Source organism: Cupressus sempervirens, chromosome 5 (genome assembly GCF_028749045.1).
Source record: "Cupressus sempervirens isolate cs-2001-9-10 chromosome 5, ASM2874904v1, whole genome shotgun sequence".
NCBI classification, from domain to species: Eukaryota; Viridiplantae; Streptophyta; class Pinopsida; order Cupressales; family Cupressaceae; genus Cupressus; species Cupressus sempervirens.
This window is the reverse complement of record NC_143122.1, coordinates 216315568-216341824: the sequence shown is the minus strand read 5'-3', so window position 1 is coordinate 216341824 and position 26257 is coordinate 216315568. Positions and strand designations below refer to the sequence as shown.

At 32.0% G+C, this 26257-nt stretch overlaps 1 pseudogene; it reads right to left on the bottom strand.

Moving 5' to 3' along the window:
* Positions 1–24814: 24814 nt before the first annotated feature.
* LOC149555197 (transportin-1 pseudogene) lies at positions 24815–25809 on the bottom strand (annotated as a pseudogene).
* Positions 25810–26257: the final 448 nt, after the last annotated feature.

The window sequence follows — 26257 nt, the reverse complement described above, 5'->3', positions numbered from 1 at the left end:
AAGAGTGAAAATTGGTAACTAGTTACTTGGTGGTTTTTCCCATATTGGGTTTCCACATTAAATTTGGTGTCTCTTGTGTTCATGTTATTTCCTTTGCATGCATTTTAATAATTGTAAATGCTTAAGTATCAGTAATTAGCTAATACATAGTTCATCTACCAAGTTACAGAATTTTTCTATGTGGCTACTGAGTATTAACTAGTTATTTAAGATATCTAAGGGAGTTGTAAATTTTTTTTGTAGTAACTGATTCATCCCCCCTCTAAGTTACTCCATCTACATTTCCAACAATTGGTATCAGAGCTTTTGGTTCTTGCAAGAAGGATTTCAAGGATCTAAGCTAAAGATCAAGATGTCTTACATGAGGAAAATTCCAAGGCTTAACAAGGATAACTTTTCAGCATGGAAAGGTCTCATGAGACTCCATATGGCTTCCATTGGAGATATAGGATTGAAATATCTAGATGAAGCATATGTAACTACTTCTTGTACATTGTCTACTAATGACATTACTAAGAAGAAGACTTATAACACCATGATGATAGGCATTGCATCTGCCCTAAGCTGTGAAGAATTTGATGATGTCAAGAACTACAAAACTACCTTTGAAATGTGGAACAAGCTGAAAGAAATCTATGGAGGTGATGATAATGTGAGAAGAGCCAAAGTAGAAATTCTAAGAGGACAATTTGATCAAATGAGGATGAGAGAGGATGAAAACATTGCCAAATATTTTAAAAGAGTCAAAGTAGTTGTCAGTGCTACCAAGGCCTCTAGAGGAGATATTGAGGAGGAAAAAGGTTTAAGTAAAGTTCTTAGAATATTACTTCCTATTTATCAATTAGATTTTTTGCAATTCAAGAAAGAATATGTGAAGCAAATCATAAAATAAACTTAGAGGCCATAGTAGGAAGATTGACTGCATTTGAGCTAGATAACTATGATAACTATGTTCTAGCCTCCAAGAACATTGACTCAACATTTGAAGCCAAGCTTTCAGTCAAGGTGAAAGGCAAGAAAATAAAGGATTCTCAGTCAAAAAGTGAAGAAGAATTAGAATAGATTTCAGACAGTCATCTTGAGGTAATTAAAGCTCTACTAGCAAGGAAATATTCAAGAGTTAGAGGGAAATACAAAGGCAAAGTTCCTCTAATTTGTTTTTAATGTGAAAAAATTGGACATATTGCTGCTAGGTGCCCAAACAAGCAGAACAAGGATGAGAAGAAAGGTCACAAGTGCATTGGCAAGAAAGACTTCAAATCATTCAAAGACAAAGGTAAGAAAACATGTTTCATGGCTAAGGATTCTAATGATTTTGATGACGAAGAAGATGAAATTGTTTACATTGTTGTGAAAGATGAATTTGATAATGATGAGGAAATGGCACTTATCTGTCATGTGAGAAAAAATGATACATGGATCATAGATAGTGGTTGCTCTTATCATATGACTAATGATAAAACTAAGTTTGAACAATTTGAATACTTTGATGGTGGTAGTGTCAGGTTTGGTAATAATGAACCTTGTTGTATAAAAGGAAGAGAAAGAATCTCACTAACCAAAGAGCTTGTATGTAATAATGCATATTGGGTATAAGGACTAAAACAAAATCTATTGAGTGTGGAACAGTTACTCAATAATGGATTCAAAGTGGAATTCATGCATGGAAAAGCAAGGCTACTGGATGACAAAGGAAAGCTGATTGGGTCTGGTATTCAAAAAAAAGGTAACTTGTTCTATCTTGAACTTGGTGAATGTTCATGCTTTATTACTCAAGTTGAAGAAAGTTGGTTATGACATAGAAGGTTGTCTCATGTGAATTTTGATAACTTGGTGAAAATAAGAAAATTTAGAAAAGTAAGAGGCATTCCCAGTATAAAGAAAAGTAATGTTCATCTATGCAAGAATTGTCAGATTGGTAAGATGGGAAAGACTAGCTTTAAAAGTAAGAACTATCAGTCTAAAGAAGTTCTAGAAATTTTGCATACTAATTTATGTGGAACTATTGGAATTGAAAGCTATACTAGAGAAAATTTCTTCATACTTTTTGTTGGTGATTACTCAAGAATGATGGCTATCATGTACCTAAGAGAGAAATCAGAAGCATTTGAAAAGTTCAAGTGGCATTTGGCCAAAGTAGAAAAGAAAACTAGCAAAAGACTAAAATGTTTGAGGCCAGACAAAGGTGGTGAATTCATCTGCCATGAGTTCAATAAATGTTGTATTGAAAGGAGAATCAAAAGATAGGTATCAGTTCCTAGGACTCTTGAGAAAAATGGAATAGTTGAAAGGAGGAATAGATCTATCATGGACTATGCAAGAACTTTAATGATTGAAAAGAACATTGCTATTGAATACTAGAAGGAAGCTATCAACAGTGTAGTTTATACCTTGAACTGAGTATAGCTAAAGAAGGACTCATTCAAAACCCCCTACGAGTTATGGTATGCCTATAAACCTAATGTAGGTTACCTAAAAGTATTTGGAAGTAAATGCTACATTTTGAAATAATCTAGAAAAGGTAAATTTGATGTGATGGGTGATGAAGGAATATTTTTGGGATATTCTTACAAGAGTAAAGCATATAGATGTTTGAATTTTTCTACTCACAAAGTCATAGAAAGTGCACATGTGAAAGTTGATGAGTTTGAAGAAAGGACTGAAGAAGAAAGAAAAAAGGAACCAAAAGGTTACAAAAGATTTATTTTCATTGAACCTGATACAATGCCAGATACATCTATTAATCAGGAATCTTCTACTCCTGAGTCTTTAGTAACTAAGTTGTAGGAAGTTCAAACTGAATTGAAGTAAATTGAGTCACATTTTTTATGCTACCAAGCCAATGCCTACCGAGTCTAAAGGACCCAAGTAGCAGACAAAATAGCCAAAACCTAAAGTTGAAGTGTAAGAGGATGAGAATGCAATGCATTCAAAAAGCAAGGAACTTGTATTAGCCAAGTATGTTAGGAGACATCATGCACCAGATCAGATAATTGGAAACAAATCTAAAGGTACTATGAAAAGAAGTAAGTTGAAAGGTACTTGTTTGCTTATTGATTTTGAACCTAGAAGTCTCAAAGATGCATTAGAAAATGAAAGTTGGATTAAAGATATGAATGAAGAGATAGAGAAGATAGAGAAAAATAAAACATGGACTCTTGTACCTAGGCCTAAAAATAAAAATGTGATTGAAATTAAGTGGATATTCAAAAATAAGTTGAATGAAGATGGTAAGGTGTCAAGGAACAAAGCTAGATTGGTATGCAAAGGATACTCTCAAGAAGAAGGAATAGACTATGGAGAGAATTTTGGTCCTATCGCAAGATTGGAAGGTTTCAGGACCTTACTTGCATATGTTGTATATAAAGGATTTAAGGTTTATTAGATGGCTATCAAGTTAGCATTTCTCAATGGTATACTGGATAAAGAAGTTTATGTTGGAATATTCAAATGGGAAGAGTACTTCTGAGAGGGGGGTTGAATCAGAAGTAACCAATTTTTATCCTTTTAAACCCTTATTAACACATAACTAAAAGTAATGTACATGCATGTAAACATATAAGAAAACATGAAATGAAAGCATGCATCAACACATACACTAGAATTGATAACCCAGAAACCCTCCAAGAATAAGAAGGTAAATTTGGGGTGGGGATGATACCCACAAAAATCATTGTAGTAATCAATGTTCAACCACTTTTGATGGTTTTCCTTGTGAAAGGCCTGCCCTATTAAAGGCTTTACAGCCCTATTAAAGGCTTTACACTATTTCAATAGTGACCTGGTTAGAGGATTTACAAATACTTACATGAAGTGTCACCTTGTTAAAGGATTTACAATACATAGTTCAACCCACCTAATACATAAGATTTCCAATTACCTTCTTGAAAGGTTCTCCTACCTAGCCGTTAAGCTAACCTATCAATATAGGATTTCAACCTCTAATACAATTGTAAGAGAGTATTAGAACATTTGACCTAATTGAGTGCAATCTCAAATTGCTCAATTTAGGTACTAGATCGGCTCTTCTCATTCTGATCTTCATCCTCTGAGATCTGATATCTAATCTTGTCCCTTGTCTCTTATGTTATTTTGATCAACTGGATATGAAATTGATACTCTTATTCCTCTAAGTCTTTACTTCTTCTCTTGAAATTTCACTATAATCTCCCCATACACTATTCTCATCCACTTGAAAATGGGTTTTCAACCTCCTTTTAAAGATTTTAAAGACTTAGGGTTAGGTATGGATCTATGATCCACAATGAATCTCAAATTCTTGCTCATACCTTGGATTTTTCTTATTGATTGCATGCCTTCTCCATTTTTCTAAATGGCTACATGCTAATTTCATAGGAAATGTAAATGATTTGTCCTTATCCTTTTTCTCCTTCAAAATCTCTCTAAGTTAGCTCCAAAAATCGTTTACATCTTAGTTTGTGATGGCACAAACTCTTATGTTGATCCTAAGTTACTCGACACTAATTACATTATTGATGCTCGACATGAATTGATTCCTAGATTGCTCAGCATCTATTAGTTTCATAGTTTGCTTGACACCTATTAAAAATTGTATTGCTCGGCACATGTATATTATGTATTGCTTGGCATCTGAATATTTTTGGATTACTCAGAACGTGAACTTTCCTAAGTCACTTGGCACATACTACACTCTTACTTGCTCAACACCTATGGAAATTTTGGCTCTGCATAAATTGTGTACTTGGCATATATAGTGAAAATTGTTAAGTGTGTTGACTCTCAATTGTCAAGACTATTCTTTTGACCAATAGTTTACATTGAACAACCTAAAGGTATTGTTGACCCAGAAAAGAAGGACATGGTTTGCAAATTACACAAGGCATTGTATGGTCTGAAACTGCAAATTACACAAGGCATTGTATGGTCTGAAACAAGCCCCTAGACCATGGTATGAAATATTGCATAACTATCTTATATAGATTGGCTTTCAAAGAACTAATGATAATAGTAGCTTGTATATCAAGTAAGGACCAGATAATAAGATTATTTTGGTAGAAATATTTGTGGATGATACTTTGTTCACAGGAAATGATGATCTTTGCAAAGAATTTTTAGAGAAAATAAAAAAAGAATTTGAGATGTCAATATTTGGTGAGATCAAATTCATGGTTGGTCTCCAAATTCAGTAGAGTAAGAATGGCATCTACATCACTCAGTCAAAATACATCAAGGAGATACTAAAAAGTTTTGGTATGGAAGACTGTAAACTAGTTGGGACTCCTATGTGCACTAGTCTAAAGCTTACCAAGGATGATGAATCAAAAGAGGTAGATTAGACATTGTATAGATATGTGATTGGAAAGTTGTAGTATGTAGTTCATACTAGGCCAAATATTTCCCTTGCAGTTGGGATTGTAGCAAGATTTTCAGCAAAACCAAGAGAAAATCACATCATGGAAATTAAAAGGATCATGAGATATTTTAAAGGCACTAAAGATTATGGATTATGCTACAAATTTGTTGGTAATCTAGATTTGAAAGTGTTTACTAATGTAGATTAGGCAGGAAACATTGATGACAGAAAGAGTACAAGTGGAGGAGCATTCTTTCTTGGAAAGAGGTTGGTTTCTTGGACAAGTAAAAAGAAAAATTGTACATCCCAATCAACTATAGAAGCAGAGTATGTTGTAGTAGCAGTAAACAATTCTAATATTGTTTGGATCAAACAATTATTGGAAGGCAAGAAGGAGGAAATCAGAGAACCTGTTGTTATGTTTTGTGACACTACAAGTGCAATTAACATATCTAAAAATCCAATGATGCAATCAAAAATCAAGCACATTGCAATTTAAAGTATCACTTTGTCAGAGAATTGGTGTAGGATAAGGAGATCAAATTAGAATATGTCCATACAAAGGAATAAATTTTTGATATATTCACCAACCCTTTACCTAAGGATGCATTCTTGTATCTAAGAGGTAAGTTAGGGGTCATTCCCCTATCTAAAGCTCACTAAAATGAAGTATTTGTGATGCATCAATAGGTATCAAGTTGAAGATCTTTTAGTTGATGCAAAATAATCATGAGAGAATTGCATATGAATCATTACTCAAGGTACATTTTTCTCCATTGGGTTTGTGTTGTCTTTGGCATGTGTTGTCAAAGAGGGAGAGTATACTATAATATCTTTTTGAAATTTGAATTTGTTTGTGAAGAGTTTGATGATCGAAAAGAAGCTAGGTAATTCCTTCATAGAGGTAGATTATTGTATTTGAGAAGTTTGTAGAATGTAATCTAAGAGGGAGAAACATTCTATCAGAAAAAGACTTGTTTTCAAATTTCTTTCTACTATGACATGTTGTGTTGCCATAATGCCAAAGAGGGAGATTGTTGGATACAATTTTTCAATCGTGTGTTGTCTTGGATGTTACACAAATGTCATATTAGTTATCAGGCAAAGTCTAAAGAGCTCAAATGCTTAGCGAAGTGAATTATAGAGTCTACTAAGTGTTTCTTGAAGTCATACTATGAAGACAAAGTTTACCAAGCTCACTCGGGCACCAAAGGATTTTGTGATAGAAGTTAGTGTTAACTAAGCTCCCAAGGTTAACAAAGGAAAGTTAGTTTCTACCAAGCTCACAAGGTCAGTGAAGAAAAATTAGTTCTTATTGAGTTCACTCAGTCTCCAAAGGATTTTGGAGAGTTTGCAGTGTTTATCAAGTAGGGTTGGCAAATGAAGGATTTCATTGATTTGGGAAATAAAGTTTATTTGTTTCATGTAATTTCTTTAGCTAACTAATGTATGGTTTATTGGTAGATGTAACTTGTTAACGAGCTAACTTGACAATTTGTAAGGTATAAATAAAAGGTCAAGTTGTGAATTCTAAATTATGGATGGATGTATGAATGAGCAGTTATGCAAGTGAGTTGATTGTGTATAGAGGAAGTATGAGAAAATTTTGATGAAGGATTAGATATCCTTAAGGAGCAGCAAAGGTGTATTCGATCAGTGAGGATCTATTTAAGTAGAATAGAGATCTATAATGACAAAGTTCAATTGCATCTCAATCAGGTCACTTCATTGTTACTTTTTCATCATTGTAGCAATGATTTGTAAATCTCTTAATAGTTTTGGTTTAACAACCATTTTGTAAATCCTCTAACAAGGTGGATAGTTCTACTAAATTATTCTAAAAGTCCTCTAGCAAGGCCACTCATAGCAGGGTGATTAAATCCTCTAACAAGGTCACACCTAATAGTTTTTATTCTAACCTCTTACAGGGTTGGCTCCTAATAAGGTTCACTTGAAAAGAGTGAAAATTGGTAGCTAGTTGCTTGGTGGTTTTTCCGGTATTGGATTTTCACATTAAATCTAGTGTCTCTTGTGTTCATCTTATTTCCTTTTGCATGCATGTTAATAATTGTGAATGCTTAAAGATCAGTAATAAGTTAATACACAGTTCATCTACTAAGTTACAACATTTTTCTATGTGGCTACTAAGTAACATCAGTAACTACTTATTTAAGAAATCTAAGGGATTTGAGAATTTTTTTTTGTGGTAACTGATTCACCCCTCCTGTTAGTTACTCCATCTATATTTCCAACTTGAGCTTCATATGTATTTCATCTGTCATTTGATCTAGGATTGTGTTCTCTCTTTGAAGTATGTTCCCAGTGATGCCCAGGTTGCCGACATCTTTAGCAAGTCATTTGCATCACCTCGCTATCTTCAATTGTGGCCTATGCTTGGGGTTATGGAAGTTGTCCTTGGGGGGTCTTCCTAAGGCCTTCCTTCCTCCATGTTTTTTTAGAATGTTTGTGCAATCTCTTTTTGGAGGGGGCTTTTTCCCATTGAGTTTTCGCCTTTATCTCCAGTTTATAGAGATTTCCTTCTTTTGGGTACCTGGTTAGGCCTTGTTGCCAGGACCCATTTTCTTGTTTTCATAGCTTTGCTAGATTAGCTTCCTCCTGAGCTTTGTTTAAGGGGGGGTGTTAGAGTAATTATTTTTTATGCTTATTAATTAGATCATATTGATTTAATTAATCAAGTTATTTATTACTGTAGTTACTTAAGCTTTCTCTTAGGTGTATATAATTAATACTTTATATTAGTTGTAATGCAAAAAACCTTGTTTTCTTTCCCTTTAGGTTTTTGTTCACCTTTAAGGTTTAACTTTTGTACTTTTTTTTTTCATACTTGGAATAAAATTTTTCTCTCACACTATTGAGATTTTCCAAGCTTTGCTTTTTCCTTTTCTGGTTCCTCTTCAGTACAGGTTATTTGCATGTAGGTGTTCTTGGTGATCTGTGAATTTGGTTTTCACAACTTCTACATTTTTACTAACTACCAAGTCACATACAATGAATGCCAAGTTGCATTCAAAAATTGAGTTTCCTTATAGAGCTATGTTGTAGATAGAAGCTGAGGTACATTTTGATTTTGAGATAAGTGTACATGAAAGGAATGAAAATCTACTTGATAGAGAAGTACATAGTGACTTTGAAGTTGCAAACCCATTGAAGAAAGAAGAGTAGAACCAAGATTTTTAGATTATGTCGAAAGACATCACCTTTCTGAACAAATTATAGGAGATAAAGAAGCTAAAATAATGACAAGGAACATTTTGAGAAGTGATACATATTTGTTGAGCATGCATGAGCCTAAGGTTATGAAATATTCCTTAGAGAATGAGGACTAGAGTAAATCCATGAAAGAAGATATTGATCAGATTGAGAAGAACAAAAAATGGACTCTAGTACCTAGTCTAGAGAACAAGAATGTGATTGGAACCTGTTGGGACTCAAAACTAAAGCCCTGATTTTGAGTACCATTGAAAAAATCAAGCTCTATAAATGTTTTTTGATGCATGCGTACCTGACTATATTTGTGAGTCATAAGAGGTGTTTAACATTTCCAACACCTTGCATTCAGTATATTCACTCATTACATAAAGATAAATAGCCATTCCAAGTCATTTCATGAAGTCCTATTTTGATCTATGTCCAAATTTTTATTTTTGCCTATGTCAAATAGCGATAGGAGGCATTGTTTGCAATTGAATATCTTGCACCCAGTAATATTTCATGAATTTCCACTTTAAGAGTGTTTAGTGTCCATACCAAAGAACCTGTGTTTCATATTTCAAGTTGTTTCAAATCTGTTTGACTAGGTTTTGAATTTGTCAAAGTTGGTATTTTATTCATGTCATGCTGATGTGAATTATTCTAAATTCTATGAAACCCTGTTGGACTTGTTACAACTTTGACCCAGTTGATCAAAATGCTAAAATTCCTTTTGCAATGCACTTTAGAGGTCAGAGAATTTCTATTTTTCAATTTTTAAATCTTAACAAATTTGTCTGCACACTTTTCCAAGTCCATTCTCTTTGCAAAAACCACCTTTCTACCATTGTTTCCAATCTGCAAATTCTAAGTAGCCTACTTTGACCGCTCACCAAATTTGTCCAGTTATTTTTCATGAGCCCAAATCACAAATTTATATTGTCCTTATGACAGTGAACAAGTTCCCTAGGTTTTGTCTCCCCAAGTGCCAGTTTGCCTAGTTTTCAAAGCCAAATCTTAATGTGTTTTATGGTTTTTGACATGTTTTCTTGCAAGCAATTCTGAGAGGGAAACTTCAACGGTCAATATCTTTTGATTGAGAATTTTTCATGAGATGAGATTTGAGAAGGTAAGAGTGTGTAGAAAAAAGAATTGGTTTGATTGATTTCAGAGCCCAATCAGGTGGTTTTGGTAGTTCTTAAGGCTAGCCAAAGGAGCTTCTAGCACTAAATTGACAGTTTGCAAATTAATGATAAAATGAGTTTTAAATGGTTTTTTAGTGGTCAATTTCAATCTTGACTACTCCCAGATATTTAGTAAGCCTATATGGAATATCAATAGTATGAAAATGAAATTATTTTTAGCTAGACCCACTAGGGGCCCGACTGATTTCTCCAAGCTATTAAGGCATTTGACTTATTTCAAATATGGACCAGTTTTAAGTGGCATTTGTAGGGTTATATGAAATGTACAACTTGATGCTAGGATAAAACAATTACATTTGATGAGAACATTTGTCAAGCCATTGCCAGAGAATACCATGTTTTTAAAGATGACCCCACACTAATGCCAAGAATAGCATATTGAAGTAGCTCGATATTTGCTCCAAATGTTGGCAGAGTACCCTCCATGCTAGAAATGTTGAAAAAGTACCCTCTATTCTTCCACTTCTAATAGGCACCAAATATAGTCCCACAAATAGCATCACATTTTTCCCTCCAACTCATTCTCATGATCCAATTCTTTTGACTTGATCTGTATGAAATTCATTGAGTGCATTTCATTGGGTGCATGAAATTCACAAAGTTTGAAGACCTTCAAAGGGTGGCACTTGTAAATGTTATGGAGGGAGGCTAGGTGAATGTTCATGATATAGTGCAAGCACATGGCAGAATGTTGTCATCAGATGAGGAGAGAATCATCGACCTAAAATCTCTTATTAATATTCCTCAAGATGAAGAGAGGATAAAGAAATATGATTTGAAAATCAAGAGATCTGCTAACATAAAATTATTTTTGGATGGCCTTGATGAAAAGAAATGTGAAGAAAAACCCAATTTATCTCCACTCTCAGATCTTGAAATTTTTTTGAGTGGTTTTGAAGGCAAGTTTTCCAACCATTGGTCACTAGCTATAGTAACTAAACTATGGGTAACTACACCTCATAATTTTGATCACTATTTAAAATGCATTGAAATCATGTATGGTGAGCTTGTGGATTTCCTCAATATTGAGGAATGCCTAGTGATTTTTTCCGTTGCTACCAAAATGTGGGCTAATGAGTGCATCAAAAAATGCATGCAATATTTGGAAGCAATTCCTTGGAGTCCTAAGGAAGAGTCCCAGATTCAAAAAGTGCTCACTTTTGATGCATTAAAACTCAAAATTTTACCAAACTATTTGTGAGGCTTAATGAAGAGGATGAGAGAGAATTGGAACTCATTGAAGCAGAGCAGAGGGGAAAGCATGACCATAGAGGAAGATGTAACTCCAAATGCTTGGGGACGGAAATGGTTAAAAGACAACCAAAATTCCTTATGAATTCTTAAATGTTTGAAGTTTTTCAAGGTTTAAACCATGAAGAAAATTGATCCCTACACTTGCAAGCCCATGGCCAACATTTTAGTTCAAAAAATAGTGAAAATTTTTATCCCACATGCCCTATGAGTGAAAAATTTAAAGTGTTTAAATACCAAAGAGCACTAGTCCTCAGTTTCTTTGAGACATGAGGTTTTGCAAAGCCACAATGTGATGTGGAGGACCCCACCTATGGTTGGTTGGAAGGAATTTGCATAGGTAACACCATGACAGATGATGACATTAGACGATGTTTAGACGTGAGAACCAACTAAGCGATGACATGTGGTAGATCTATGGACAAACTAGATAGTGACACATGGCAAAGGACTTTAGGTACAGTGTGGATTACGAGATGCTAATATGGCATGAGAGACATGTGTCATAAAGGTTATTCACCACATGCACAGTCAACAACTTGCTGACTATAATATGGGGAAGCACCTAGCGGACATGTGTGAGCAAGCCCCTATCAGAGGTGATGTGATGAGTTTGAGATGCGTGCACTAGATTTCACCACGTGGCAAGATTCGATGGCTAGCACTTCCCTACATTCGAAAGATGTGTAAAAGTTAAGTGGGGAAGTGCCTAGCTGACATGTGGTAGTGGACCATGGTCAATGATGATGTGGAAGTCTAGTGGTGATCTGGTCAACATGATGAGCTGGCAATGACAAAGTAGTCCTAGATGAATTAGACATTGACACATGCTGATGACTTGTTAGCTAATCAAAGGGTGTCATGTGGTATCCAAGGGTAGGTGACAATACATAGTTTGACCAATAAGATGTTGCCATGTGGTAGGCTGGACAACAAGGGTTTGACCCAAAATGCATGGGTGAGCCAAAAATTTGAAAATAATAAAAAATGATTTTTAATCATTTTTCAAAATCCTCATGTATAGGTTTCTAAATTTTAAAAGGATATAAAGCTATAGTTTGAACTTTAGGAATTTTTAAATTTTTAAAAGTGAGATTCAGACTATAGAAAGCCATAATAGGGATATATTTTTCAAAACTAGATTCTTGGAGTTTTTGGTATGCTAACATAGTGATATTATATATTGCCAAAAATGGGAGAAGACAGACTTTCCATTTATGGAGTTTTTTTAAAAATAGGAAGACATTTTTTTAGGTTATACAAGGTTTTCTTCTAGATTCTAGATTTGCAACCACATTTAGGTATTGAAGTTCAAAAGTGATTTCTAGCAGGATAATGAGCTGAATGTGTATAAAAGATAGTAAAAATGTAGTTACGATCAAGTTTGGTCACTGCAAGATATTCAAATCTATATTTTATCAGCATTTCATGATGCATTTTAGATATTTGAGAACTATAAAGGTTTTCATCATTCTTAAGAGATATTTCCAAGTTTGTTACAAAATAATGATAAAAACTAAATCATATTTTAGGGGTAGAAAGAGGAGAGATATTTTACAATTATAGAGGATGGAATTTCAAGTGGATGGGTGTCATCCTTAGATCAAATTCAGGAGTTTATTCCTTGTCTATATCTTCTTCTTTCTTATTCATTATAGGGGTTAGTTCTAGTTTTGGAGAAAAATTACTCACTACTATGATACCATGTGTGTTCCAATCTCGAGTGTTCTTAGATTTGTGAAAGTAGGGTTCCAACCTTGATGTGTTCTCATCACTATAACATGATGCTCTTCAGCATATTTTCTCTTGTATTACTAGTAGTTAAGATAATATAGATCATTTTGATCTATTAGGAATTTCTATTTTTTAATTTCATGCATCTAAATGTATAGTTTCAAGGAAATAAATACAAATGTGCAGGAATCTCCTTAGTTTCATTCTGATTCTCATCTCATATCTCTAAAATCCACAATCTTATGTGGTTTAAGGACAAACAACTGAGACGCATTTACATCCCCTTAAGGTTGTATGTCTTATATGTTTTGTTGTTGGAATAAAGGGCCAATTAAATGCTTGATATGTTTGACAGGGCTGCTGGTTATTTTGAGAAGGATACTTCATAAGAATGAGATCTTTATGAACATGGATCTCTAATTCATAAAGTGATTAGATAGATCTGGTATCTTGATGTATGGAATATGTCACTAGTATCACAGATGTATGTGTTTGATTCATGGAATTGCACAATAGATAAGGCACTAATCAAGTACAAGATCAACTTGCTCTTACTACTGCATATCTTGTGTTTTTTTGAAATCAACATCATTAATCAAATGTTTTTCCCTTTAATATTGAAGAACCAAAATGTGATGCCCTCACTTATCTTAGCAATTTATTGTGTCATGTTATTATCTATTCCCTATCTAAGATCTATGCATAAGTGTTAGAAGATTAATGGTTTTATTTTCTTTGTCAAGATTCAAGAGTATGTTTTAGGACTGGTAGCATATAAGTGAATTTGAGGTACACCTGCCTAGGTTTTGCAGAGCCTGAAGTAGAAGAAGGGTCTAGCCTTATAGTTGGCTCACCGTCTAAAATGGTATTTCAAGGATGGGAAATAGTTTCCCCTACATGTATCTTTTTTTCATTGGGGTAATTTGGAACCATGTTGTTTCAAAACACCGACGAAACCAAGTGGGCATATAGAAGCAAGTTAGATGAGAATGGTGAAGTCACAAGAAATAAGGAAAGTTTAGTTTGCAAGTAGTATACACAAGAAGAAGGAATTGACTATGGAGAAATATTTTCCCTAGTTGCAAGAGTGGAAGGAGTGAGAACTCTTCTTGCTTACTCTACATACAAACGTTTCAAAGTTTATCAAAAGACTGTAAAGCCAACATTTTTTAATGGTATATTAGAAGAAGAGATCTACATAGAAAAACTTGAAGAATTTGTTGATCCAAACAACAAGAACATGGTAGGTAGACTACATAAAGCCCCAAGAGCATGGTATGAAAAATGTTGCAATTATCTAGTGAATTTTTTTTTTTGAGAAGATTGATAATAACATCACTCTATACTTGAAGAAAAAAGGAGGTAAAGGTATTTTAGTAGATGAAATTTTTGGTGATAATATCAGAAATTGTATCTCAAGATGTATTATGTATGCACTAGAACATTTGGGGTCAAATTGCAATTGCAATTTGTGATCATAGTGTAATTTGTGCTTATTTTCATTTTGTTTTTGTAATTGTCCCCAATGTCATTGCAATACCAATGTTGACATTAAAATTGTGACAATTTCCTGAGCATAAAGAAAAAGTAAAAGAAAACATAACATAAATCATTCCCCATTTGTGTTGATTGTGGAGAGTTGTGTGTGAAAGAGGTAGAGAGATTTCATGAACAAGGGTGGAGAGTTGTGAACATTGTCATGCCCTTGTGATCAGTGCATTTTTTTGTTGTGCCCTTGTAATCTTTGCATTTCATTGTCATGCCCTTACAATTCTATGATTTCATTGTCATGTTATGCCCTTGCACAACATAAATCATTCCCCCATTTGTTTTCATTCTGGAGAGCTATGCACAAAAGAGGTGGAGAGATATGAACATTTATGTCTCCTTGTGATTGGTGCATTTCATTGTTGTGCCTTGGTGATCTCTACATTTCATTATCATTCCCTTATAGCTCTATGATTTCATTTTTGTGTCATGCATTTATGATTTGCATGCCCTTACACTATGATTTTATTCAACGGTGAGAAGAAGTATCTATGTAAATGTTCTTTTATTTCCTTCTAGACATGTATCTCTTTATATTTTCTTCTAAACATGTATCCCTTTACATATTTAGAGAGATATTTTTAAAAGTTCTTAATACATATTAGCTCACAAAAAAAAAATTGATCCAGTTGCATATGTACTCTAGAATCCAAATAATGAAATAATAAAACTCACTCAAACTATGCTAAATGACTTACCTCAAGATCCTACACAAAAATAATAAAGACCACAAAAAATGGGTAGAGTTCACAAGAAATTTTACAAAAACATATCATAGTAGATATTTTTAGAAAGAATCAAGCCATAACCTAATCTTTATATACAGATAGATCTTTTTGAAGGTTATTATTACATATTACCATAATAGAAAAATTGATCCAACTACATACATATTCCAAAATCAAAATAATAAAATAGTAAAACTCACTCAACTTGTGCTAAGTGACTTAGCTCAAGGTCCTACACAAAAATAATGCAAACCATGAAAAATGGGCTGATCTTTCAAGAAATTTTACAGAAACATATTATAGTAGACATGTTTAGAAAGAAAAAAGCCATAACCTAGTTAAATTGGTCTAGTTGTTGATTAGTTGGGTTGACTACAAATTCTTGTAGAAGAGTCATCAAATCAGGTACAATAAAATGAACAATCAGCTATTCCCAGCTAGTAGGATCAAATACAATTTTCCAAGGTGATAAAATTTCATATGTAGATGCATCACTTCCATGAAAAGCATGAAGTGCATTCCCCAACAGATAAAAAATTTTTGGATATAAAGTATCCATACACTGGCCCAACAATGGAAGCCAAGGATGTAACCATTCATGTATTGGTGCACTCTCCCTACAAGGATCCCAACTATCTATTTCTTCTATTAATTTGGGCATCCTATATGATCTAGAATGTTATGAAGTACAAAATTTAGTAGTAACTTCTTTGATGTATCCAAAAAATATAGCATAGGTTCATAGTCCCTTGGCTCCTAGGAATTTGTAGCATCTATTCTCACTGTTGGAAGAATAACTTTAGTGAAGAGTTGAGTGAAAGGAATTGAAGAAGCAATTTCTACTTCTTCATCAATGCCACAATCATGAGGTTCATTGCAGAAGATGCAACACAAGCTGCAACATAAATTTGTATGTAAGAAAAATGGAGAGGTCTTATGGAGTTTTTCAAACAAGTGAAACTTCGTCAAATAGTATAGAGTTAAAAAGAGAAATAAGAGAAAATTCAATTTCAAAATATCCTAATCTACTTTAGGGATAAATATTATATATGGTAAATATTTGATAGATCAATTGATGAATGACTAGTGGAAGAGAACTTTGCATCTAATTTAAATACATCAGCAATAAATATTGTGAAATGGTGGTATCATTATTCTTTATCAAAGACTAATGTCTTGATTTTCGTAGATAGTTTCTATATTGATCTATAAATATTTATGATGAATAAATATTTTTATTGTATTGGGTGTTCAATTATAAAAATAATTCAGAAATGAAAAATTTTGATTTAAAGAAATAGTAAATAGGAAGGCTAAATATTATAGATTGAAAATATTTGATATTATTATATTAGGCAATTGAAAAACTACTAGTGTGATATATTTTTTTCTTCTTTTTAACATTTTTGACATTGAGTGATCTATCATTAGAATAATAGAGCTCTATAAGAAAAGAAAAAATATTTACATCATATTCACCCTTAATGAGAAAATTAAAATAGACCACTAATGATGATGGGAATCTATCATTACACTTCATTATCAATTATTGTGACAATATAAAGCTAAAAGTGACAATAAAGAATTATGAATCATATTTTATATTCCATTATTAGGTAATAAAAAGTGAAAGAACACCTAAAGATAATTTTGAATAAAGAAAATAAAAATGTAATCCAAGAAGAAGTTGCAACACAAGCTGCAACACAAATCACAAGGCTCATTTTCTTGTAAAACACTAATTTTGTTGAACAATTGTAAACTCTTAGAAAATGCATTATTGTTTTCTATTACCATTAACATGCTTCCCTTGAACAAAATCAAAATGAATCTAGGCATAAATACACCAAATCTTTGTTTCAAAACCATATGTGAAGATATAAACATTAAGTACAACATGTCTAATATTTTTGTAAATATACACATTAATTACACCAATTTTTATTTGCAAAACCATGTGTAAATATAAACATTAAGTACAACATGTTTATTTTTTCTTAGATATACACATTAATTACACCAAATTTTTCTTTCAAAATCGTATGTGCAGATATAAACATTAAGTACAACATGTCTAATATTTTTGTAGATATACACATTAATTACATTATTTTTTTCTTTCAAAAAAATATGTGTAGATTTAAACATTAAGTACAACATGTCCAATATTTTTGTAGATAGTGGGAAATGAAGGCTTTAGTCAGTGGCCACTGATCAATAGGAGGTGGTGAGCCAGGGCCCCAATGAATATAGTTTAGTTCCCCGGTGCCTAAATACACATTAATTATACAAATTTTTTCTTTCAAAATCATGTGTAGATATAAACATAAAGTACAACATGTCAAATATTTTTTTTAATATGCACATTAATTACACCAAATTTTTATTTCAAGACCATATGTGAGGATATAAACATTAAGTACAACATGTCCAATATTTTTGCAAATATACACATTAATTAAACCAATTTTTTCTTTCAAAACCATATGCATAGATATAAAAATTAAGTGCAACATGTCCAATATTTTTATAGATATACACATTAATTACACCAAATTTTTCTTTCAAAACCATATGTGCAAATATAAATATTAAGTAAAATTTGTCCAATATTTTTGTAGATATACATAGCCAACTCAATAATGGTACAAGAATAACTTATTCCTATGAAGAAGGATATTATCAACTAATAAAAGGAATTTGATCAAAATGGGGAGACAATCACTAGATTGTTGTGTAACTTTCAAAGAGAAGGCAATGACAAATGTTATTGTCCTTGTCAGAATTGTAATGACTTAAAGACAAGAAGAATCAAAATGAAAACAACTAAGAGAGATTTTAAAAAGAATGGTCACACTCAATGGGCATTTTATTATTATCCATTGGTCAGTTGTATGTTATATTGTTTTTGCAATTAATATGCATATGAACCATAGAATAGTGGTTTGATTATCATCATTTTCCTATAGGTTGATCTCCCCTAGATAGTACGTGATATGGACCAACACATCTTGGAGGAACATGGAGGTGTGAGTATTGAAGGAGAAGATCATTGTCCCATGGAAGATGACAATCATGGGCCAAAAAACACATTTGAAGATGATGGTATGAATGCATTGATCCATGACACATTTCTAGTACTAGTGTTGTTGATGTCGTTGATGATGAGGATGACATTGAGGTTGTCCATGATATACTGCTACTTGAGAAGGAAAACATGGCCCTTTATGAGGGATCTCAATCAACTCTTCTCTCTATTGTATTGTTATTAGTGAATTTAAAGGTTATGAATGATCTATCCAACATAAAAATGTCATGTATGTTAAGGTTTGTGATATACATCATTACAGTATATAAAAGGTGAAATATGTACCATTAAGATTTTTTATACTGATGACTTATATTTTTGTTGTAGATTGATAGATGGCTATTTTTTACCACCATCAAATGTTCTCCCTTGTTCATAATGAGAATTGTGTGCTATTATGAAACATATTGGAATGGAGTATCAATTAATAGATGTTTCTCTTGAAGATCATGTAATTTATCATAAAGAAACACGAAAATGAAACAAAATGCCTTGAATGCCATACAAGAAGAAATTGAGATGACCAAGTGACAAGAAAAGTGCCTCATATGGTTCTTTGTTACATCCCCATTATTCCCCATCTTAAACAATTATTTAGGTGCAATAGCTTGGCACAATTTATAAATTACCATGCACGCAATAGAAGTTGAGATGAAAATATTTTAATGCCTACAAATGGTTCATAATTTATGGACATAGAGGAAAAGTGTCAACAATTTAAATAAGAACCTCAAAAGCTTGGGCTTTCTCTGGAAATTGATGGTGTCAATTCATTTGGAGAGATGAGATCTATTTACTCAGTGTGGCCTATTTTTGTTATCAATAATAACCTTCCTCAATGGATGTCAAAAAAGAGGGAGCACATAATGTTGACAATATTTGTTCCAGGTATTTTGTTATTTTATTGTTACCTACATGTATTATAAGTCGTGGTGTGAAATTACCATAATAATTAACTGATGTTGTTCATTCAACTAGGTAATTACCAAGCCAAAGATTGCACCTCTTATCGATAAGTTGCTGGTGTTATGGAATGGTTTCACTATGTATGATATCTCTAGACCAATTCAAGGTATTTTTAGTGGCTAATATTCACCAATTGGCTAATTTTAGAAAATTTTGGCTAGTAATTTGGCTAATAATTTAAGATTTTATATAACCTTAATCACTACATTTTTATAAAGCATATCTAAAATTCCTAAATAATTTATTTTGTTAAAAAAATTAAACTCAAAGATTCACCACAATATTTGATATATGATGAGAATTGATTCACCTAAATATTATATATTATTATAGAAATTAAAACTAATTCATAATTATTAGTTACTTTAGGGATATATCACCAATATTTAGTTACCACTATTGATTTAAAATATAATATAATAATCCTTAATAGTCCACAGTGATTAATGAACTTCCTATTACTATTGAGATTCCCTAATATTTTCTATGCAAAACTTATGAATCCAAAAGAATTGCCAATATAAATAATATTTAAAATAAAAAGTTTGAGAAATTTGCCAATGGAATTTTTTTTCCTTTATCAAATTAATGAAATATTTGCCAATATTTTATATCATTTTCTAGGTGGGATTTCTAAAATATTACCTTGGACCAATTTGACAAAAAAAATTCAATTCCATGCAATCCTTGTATGGACAATTCATGACGCCCTAGGGTTGACACATTTTTATGGTATGTTATGCTGAAATCTAGTTGTACATGATAATACTAATTCCAAAAATGAACTTATTTAATCAAATTGTATCATTATCTTGTAGGTCTTCAAACAAACAAAAAAAATTGTTGTCCCATGTGTGGTCCAAAGATGAAATCTTGTCATTCCAAAAGTTTAAGAAAGAAGTTGTTTGACAAGAATAGGCACTTCCTCCACATAAATCATACGTATCAAAGTGCCAAAGAACATCTTTTCAATGGGAAAGAAAAGACTACATAAAAGCCACCAAGAATGACACCTCACCTATGGTAGTTGGAATATAATGGAATTTGAGGTTGTTACGACATCAATACTAACCACCTTCCAAAACAACTAAAATGTTAACCTAGAGAATTTAGTAAGCTTCCCTACTATGAGAAGCTTCAAATTATGGATTTGTTTGATACTATGCATAATGGAAAGAAAGCAACAAACACATTATGGAAACTAATTGATGGAAGGCATGATAGAGAAAAAATTGCCAAAATTTTTAGTGACATTCATATTTCCAATCATGCAATAAAAAATATCATTGAATCAAATAACAATAAAGACTAGATTTAATGCAGGTGTCCTTCATTGGTTATTAACAAAGAAAAAAAGTAATACCATAAAATAAGTCATATAAAAAATTTGATTCCCTACAAGATTTTTTGCAAATATAAGCATTCTCTCATATCAAAGAAAAGTGAATTTGCACTACAGCTGAAAATGCATGATTAACATATTGTCATCAAGGTAAGTCACAATCTTTAATATTTACAATATATTTTTGAAACTGTATTCAATTTTCATTGTATTATGCTAGAAAGGAATGAAATGATTAGTTGATAATTGTAGCAGTATTTGCTGCTCATATCACTCCCAAACAACTTTGACAATAATGTCAAACAAGTGATGCATGATCTTGAAAAATGCATGAGGTAAGAAGTGATGTTTGTTCAATATATCAAACAAGTAATATATTGTAAAGTTTTGTATTTATACGTTTTTGTGTCTTGAATCCCTTGTAGGTGGTTTTCATCTAAATAAATCCATAAAGAAGATATAAAATATTGCAAGAAAAGAATTTGTCTACTAATGTGTGAAATGAAAAAATGTTTACCTTCAACTTTTTTAAATGCATAAGAAAACTAGTTGAGAAGGTTGAATTGTGTGGACCTATACAAACTAGGTCAATATGGATGGTTGAGAGACACTTGAAATTTTTGAAGAGTTTGGTTTGGCAAAGTGTACATATTGAGAGTTCTGTGATTGACGGATATATGGTATACTAGATGATAGTGTGCATTACTCAATATCTTCCTAATCTTGGAGCAAAGACCCATATAGATTGTATTTGGGATCTCAACTCCATTAAAAAATTCAAAGGGGAGTACTTGGTGGGGAACGGTAGATTTAGAAAAGTGAATGGTAATGAATTATGAGATATTATTGTAGTTAACTAATTATTAATATTCAAAATAAATCTGTTGTAAGTCATCTATTTACTTTTGTATAGCTGCTAAAGAGTGGGATGTAATACATTTGTTTATTGCAAACAATCAAGATTGGATGATAGTATAGATTAAGTGATGTCAACATTCTAGTCATGGATTAAAATGTGAATTTGTGTCTTCATTGGTTGAACAAACTCATTATAATGGAGATCCCAATGTTACACAAAAGGAAATAGATTTAGCACATAGTTTAAGAGATCTCCATGTACTTATAAGTTTGTTAATCAACAATTTGTTTTGAACTTATGACACAATAATTTATACATGTTAATGAACCATATTTCATCTAGAAATGACTTATATCCTTGAGAATTTCAAACTTGATACTATGGCATTTTGGTTGATATAATTGACTGTGAGTTTAATTCCTTCAAATTATTTCTCTTTTTCATCAAATAGTACATACTATGACTCAATAAAAATGATCCTAATAGAACTATTATGGAGCATGAGAATAGATTTTAAATGATTAATACAAGGTTATTTGAGCTAGTTAGGGATGAGCCCTATGTTCTTCCAAGATGTGAGTAGGTATTTTACTCAGGCATTCCACATAAATTGGGTTGGTCATTTGTTGTTAGACATGATACAAGGGGAAGGCTGATAAATTATAATGTGATAGAAGAAAAAGATACCAAGGAAGAGGAAGGAGTGGAGCATGATCAAGAGTTAGTCGATGATGCTCCTGATGCAAATGATGTCGCTACTGATCACGATGATGATGCTTATACTAATCACGATGATGAGGATGAGGAGAAGGATGATGATGATGATGATGATGACAATGATGATAGTGATCATGTTGACAATGATGAGGATGACCAAGATTTTGACTTGGTGATGATGTCGAGGATAATGATGATCCTTATGATGATATGGATGAAGAATAGTATCAACGAATAGGGGGTGTTTAATTAGCTAACAAGGTAAAGAGAACTACACTATTCTTTAAAATATTTAAAAGTCCCAACTTTTTAAAATTTAACCCTTTTATTAGTTATTATAGAGGACTTTCCTTTGCAAAGGAGAATGAGTGCATGTCCATGGGTGAGAACAAATATCGATGAAAACATGGATATGCCTCTACAACAATATAAGGCAGGAAAAAAACAAAAAAAAACAAAGAAAAATGATTCATGTGAACTTATGTAACTTATTTGATAATGGCTGACATTTATGTCTAGATGATTTAATTATGTTCTATTAAATGTTCATATGAATGTTCTAATCAACTTTATGTTTTAATGTTAATGTGAATGTTCTAATGAAACTTATGTGTTAATGAATGTTATCACTTGATAATTCATAAATTTTAGCAATTTATTAATAAAACAAATGACTTTTAGATGTTAGCAAGGAATTTAGATGTTACGTGGGGGAGGGGTCAAATGAGCTTCCACCTTCATGTGGTTGGCCCTAATTAGTAGATAATATTAAACTATTCTCAAAACCATGTGAAGCTCAACATTAGCCTATGATTGCATCATAACTAACTATGTAAATATCTTAGTTCCAGGCAATGCAGAAGGATGCCATAGTCAAACTCATTAATTTATGAAGTTTAGTTGCATTTGAAAGAATGGCTTTCTATGGTATTGTCTCAAGTAATTCCTCTCTAAGGTATTCTATTGTTGAGATTATACTTACTAATAAAAATATGGTTTATCATGAGTTCAAGCCCTAATTTTGAATCTAAGTTGTGCTAATCATATATTGTGATGAGATTAAGAATCATGAGTGAAGATCTGATTTTGAATATTTTGAATTTTATTTGTGGGGATTATTAATGTATATTTTCATATGCATATGCAGGGGTATGGATCACAATACAAAAAAGGGATAGATCAAATGTTATTATTGCATGGACGGCTCTCATGGTCAAGATCTCTCCCACTTAAGGATGACAGAGTGGCCAAATGTCTCAAGATAAAACAAATTTATGCTTATAGTCTTTATTTTATTTCCCTCACAAGGAAATCCACAATCTACTTGTTTTGAGAAGGTTTGTGTTCTTGTTTGAAGTATCTGTGAAAACATTGTATGACATGCTCAATGAAATGAAACAACAATAAGAATGAAATGCAATCAACATGAAAAAAAAAATACCAAATTTTTATTTGTTGTCTAAACTTTGATGCTCAGTACATTTTTGTTGCTATAGTTTATGTTAAAGTTTGAATATATTTAAATTAGATTATGTGATTTTTTATTTTATCAACATTTTGCATATATTTGTAACTATCTATAATTGACTACTAGATAGCTTATTATGGCATTGAATCATAGCATTTGATCCTAAATTCATTTCTTTATTGAATAGCTTATCATGACATCAAATCATAGAATTTCATTCCATAACTCATGATGACAATGAACTATACAATTTGATTCAAATATTCCTAAAAGAAAAAAATCCCATAATATATTTTAAAATACTAAAAAAAAATTTATGAACTATTAACATGAACATATATACATGGTCTTATTTTTTAGTGATATAGAATTTTTTTGTTTACATTGTATATGGCCCTTCCAGTTTAGGATATATAGAATGGATTGAATTTCTTCAAGATCCATGTAGTTATTCAAATGTTCCTAAAAGAAAAAAATCCCATAATATATTTTAAAATACTAAAAAAAAATTTATGAACTATTAACATGAACATATATAGATGGTCTTATTTTCTAGTGATATAGAATTTTTTTGTTTACATTGTATATGGCCCTTCCAGTTTAGGATATATAGAATGGATTGAATTTCTTCAAGATCCATGCAGTTTACATGTAGCTAGAACTAATTTCTTATGCCTCATCAATTTACCTACTATTTCCAAAAAAATTGAAATGGTTTTCCTTTGATTGGTTTATATAAAAAATTGTGACTCATTTAGTGATTTTTTTGTTATTCGTAGGGTCCCAACTTTGGCATTGGATACACAAATGGTTATTTCTGTAAATTCAAATGAACTGTTGAACTTCTTCTGCAATGATAACTAGCCCAACTTTTAAATTGTAAGATTCAAATAATATTTAACTGCTTTATTGCTTTTACTATTGCAAATGTATCACACATTATTTATGTCAAACAATCCTTGTGCCATTGTTATGTACAGAATCTCAAAACAAAACAAAAAAAAGTTGTTTAAGAAAGAAATAGTAAAAGTTTGTCATGTGATTCAAGAGTGATCCCTAGAGAAATATAACAAATGAAAAAAATTGAGGCCTAATCTAATGAGAAATGCAACAAAAACAAATATTAAGACAAAGTCATGGACAAAATCCACATCCTATGATTGCAAACATAACATGACATAGAAAATAGTTCTAATATGATATTTAAATATAGAGAATAAGAGTTAAACCTACACATAAGATAGATCATACTAGATAAATAAATTATAGTCTCTTCACTTTCAACAAGCTACATAAGTTAAAAGTATGAGTTCCATAGTCCAAGGGCAATTTTCTATAGTACTATTTTCTAGATGTGATTTATTCAACTCTTTAAGATTAGAGAGAATTTGGAATAAGATGGGATATAACTCATTGCAATGGGTGATAGCTCATGTTGGATCTTTACAACAATTTTCTCAATAGCCCAACAAGCATTATTTGTAAAAGAAACAATTTTCTTCACTTATGCTAGTTGCATTTTTGTAATAGAATTTACAAATTCAACCAAATTTGGTTCCAAACATATTGCATAGACCTTTGCAAAGTTACCAAGTAGTGAAATGGCATTTTGACAAACATCAGTAGCCTCATCTCCACAACATTGCAAAAGAAGATTCCTAAAATCACTTCTTGTAATTACACTTTCAATTCCACTGCTGAGGCCTTTAACAAGCATGGAGAGAAAGTCCAATGAGAAAAAAAAAAGCTCCTTATCAAATGGATCACCTACCTTTATACGATCAACCTTTGCAAAAAAATTTGATTCATATTAGGTTGATAGATCTCACAAATATAGGTTAAACATAATGAGTAGACCCAAGACCCAATGCATATGCTATTGCTGTGAAATATTGAAGCAAAGGAAAAAGATCCCTATCTGAATTTGAGTGTTGTTGCCATTTGGAAATTAGTCAATGTATCAAAATATCAAGATATTTTTCTTAGTTGATTCCCCCATCTGTCCACAACATCTTCATGTGTATAAATTAGTTCATATATAATACAAAGATTTGGCCTTTGGTATTAAGAAAAGACACACAAAATGTGTTGTAAAATAAGCTCTAGATGTGGTGCCTACTCTCTTGTTGTCTCCTCTTCAAGGGTAGAAAAGGAAGAGAAAGAAACCTCCTAAACTCTCTTGTTGTTGTATAAAATTCATTTAAGAAGACTAGAAAGTACCTTAAAAAACTATGCATGTCCTTCTAGATGACCTATGACCTAAAAAATCCATTTATTATACTGAAAAAGAGTCCAACATTTGATGCTTCACTCCAAAGGTTACATGTCATCAAAAAGAGGCACAAAAAAAGAAACCATCAAGTTCTGCAACACTACATTTTCTCAAATTTCATGAATTTAGGATATCTTCTTCCTTTTCTCCATCATAAGCTTCATATGTCCCTTGTTCTTGTGAATAAAAAAATCTACATACACCATGTTTGACAATAGAACCACAATCAAATGTGGTAGAAACTTGCTCAATATTTGTGGATGAAGATGAGATTCACAAAATGAAAACTAGAATTCATATGACTTGAGAGACACTTCATCAACATACTAATTTTCTTGCAACATATATATAATTACATTTCTCATCTAGAGCTACAGGAAATTAGGCCAAGCCTTAAGGAGCTAAACCAATGCAACACATACTAATTTCCTCACTTCAATAGCCAGATCATGAGAAAGAGTAAATAGGCCCTAAAGATACTTATCCATAGATAATAGAAATATATTAGGCATAAGCTCAATATAGTAGTTCATA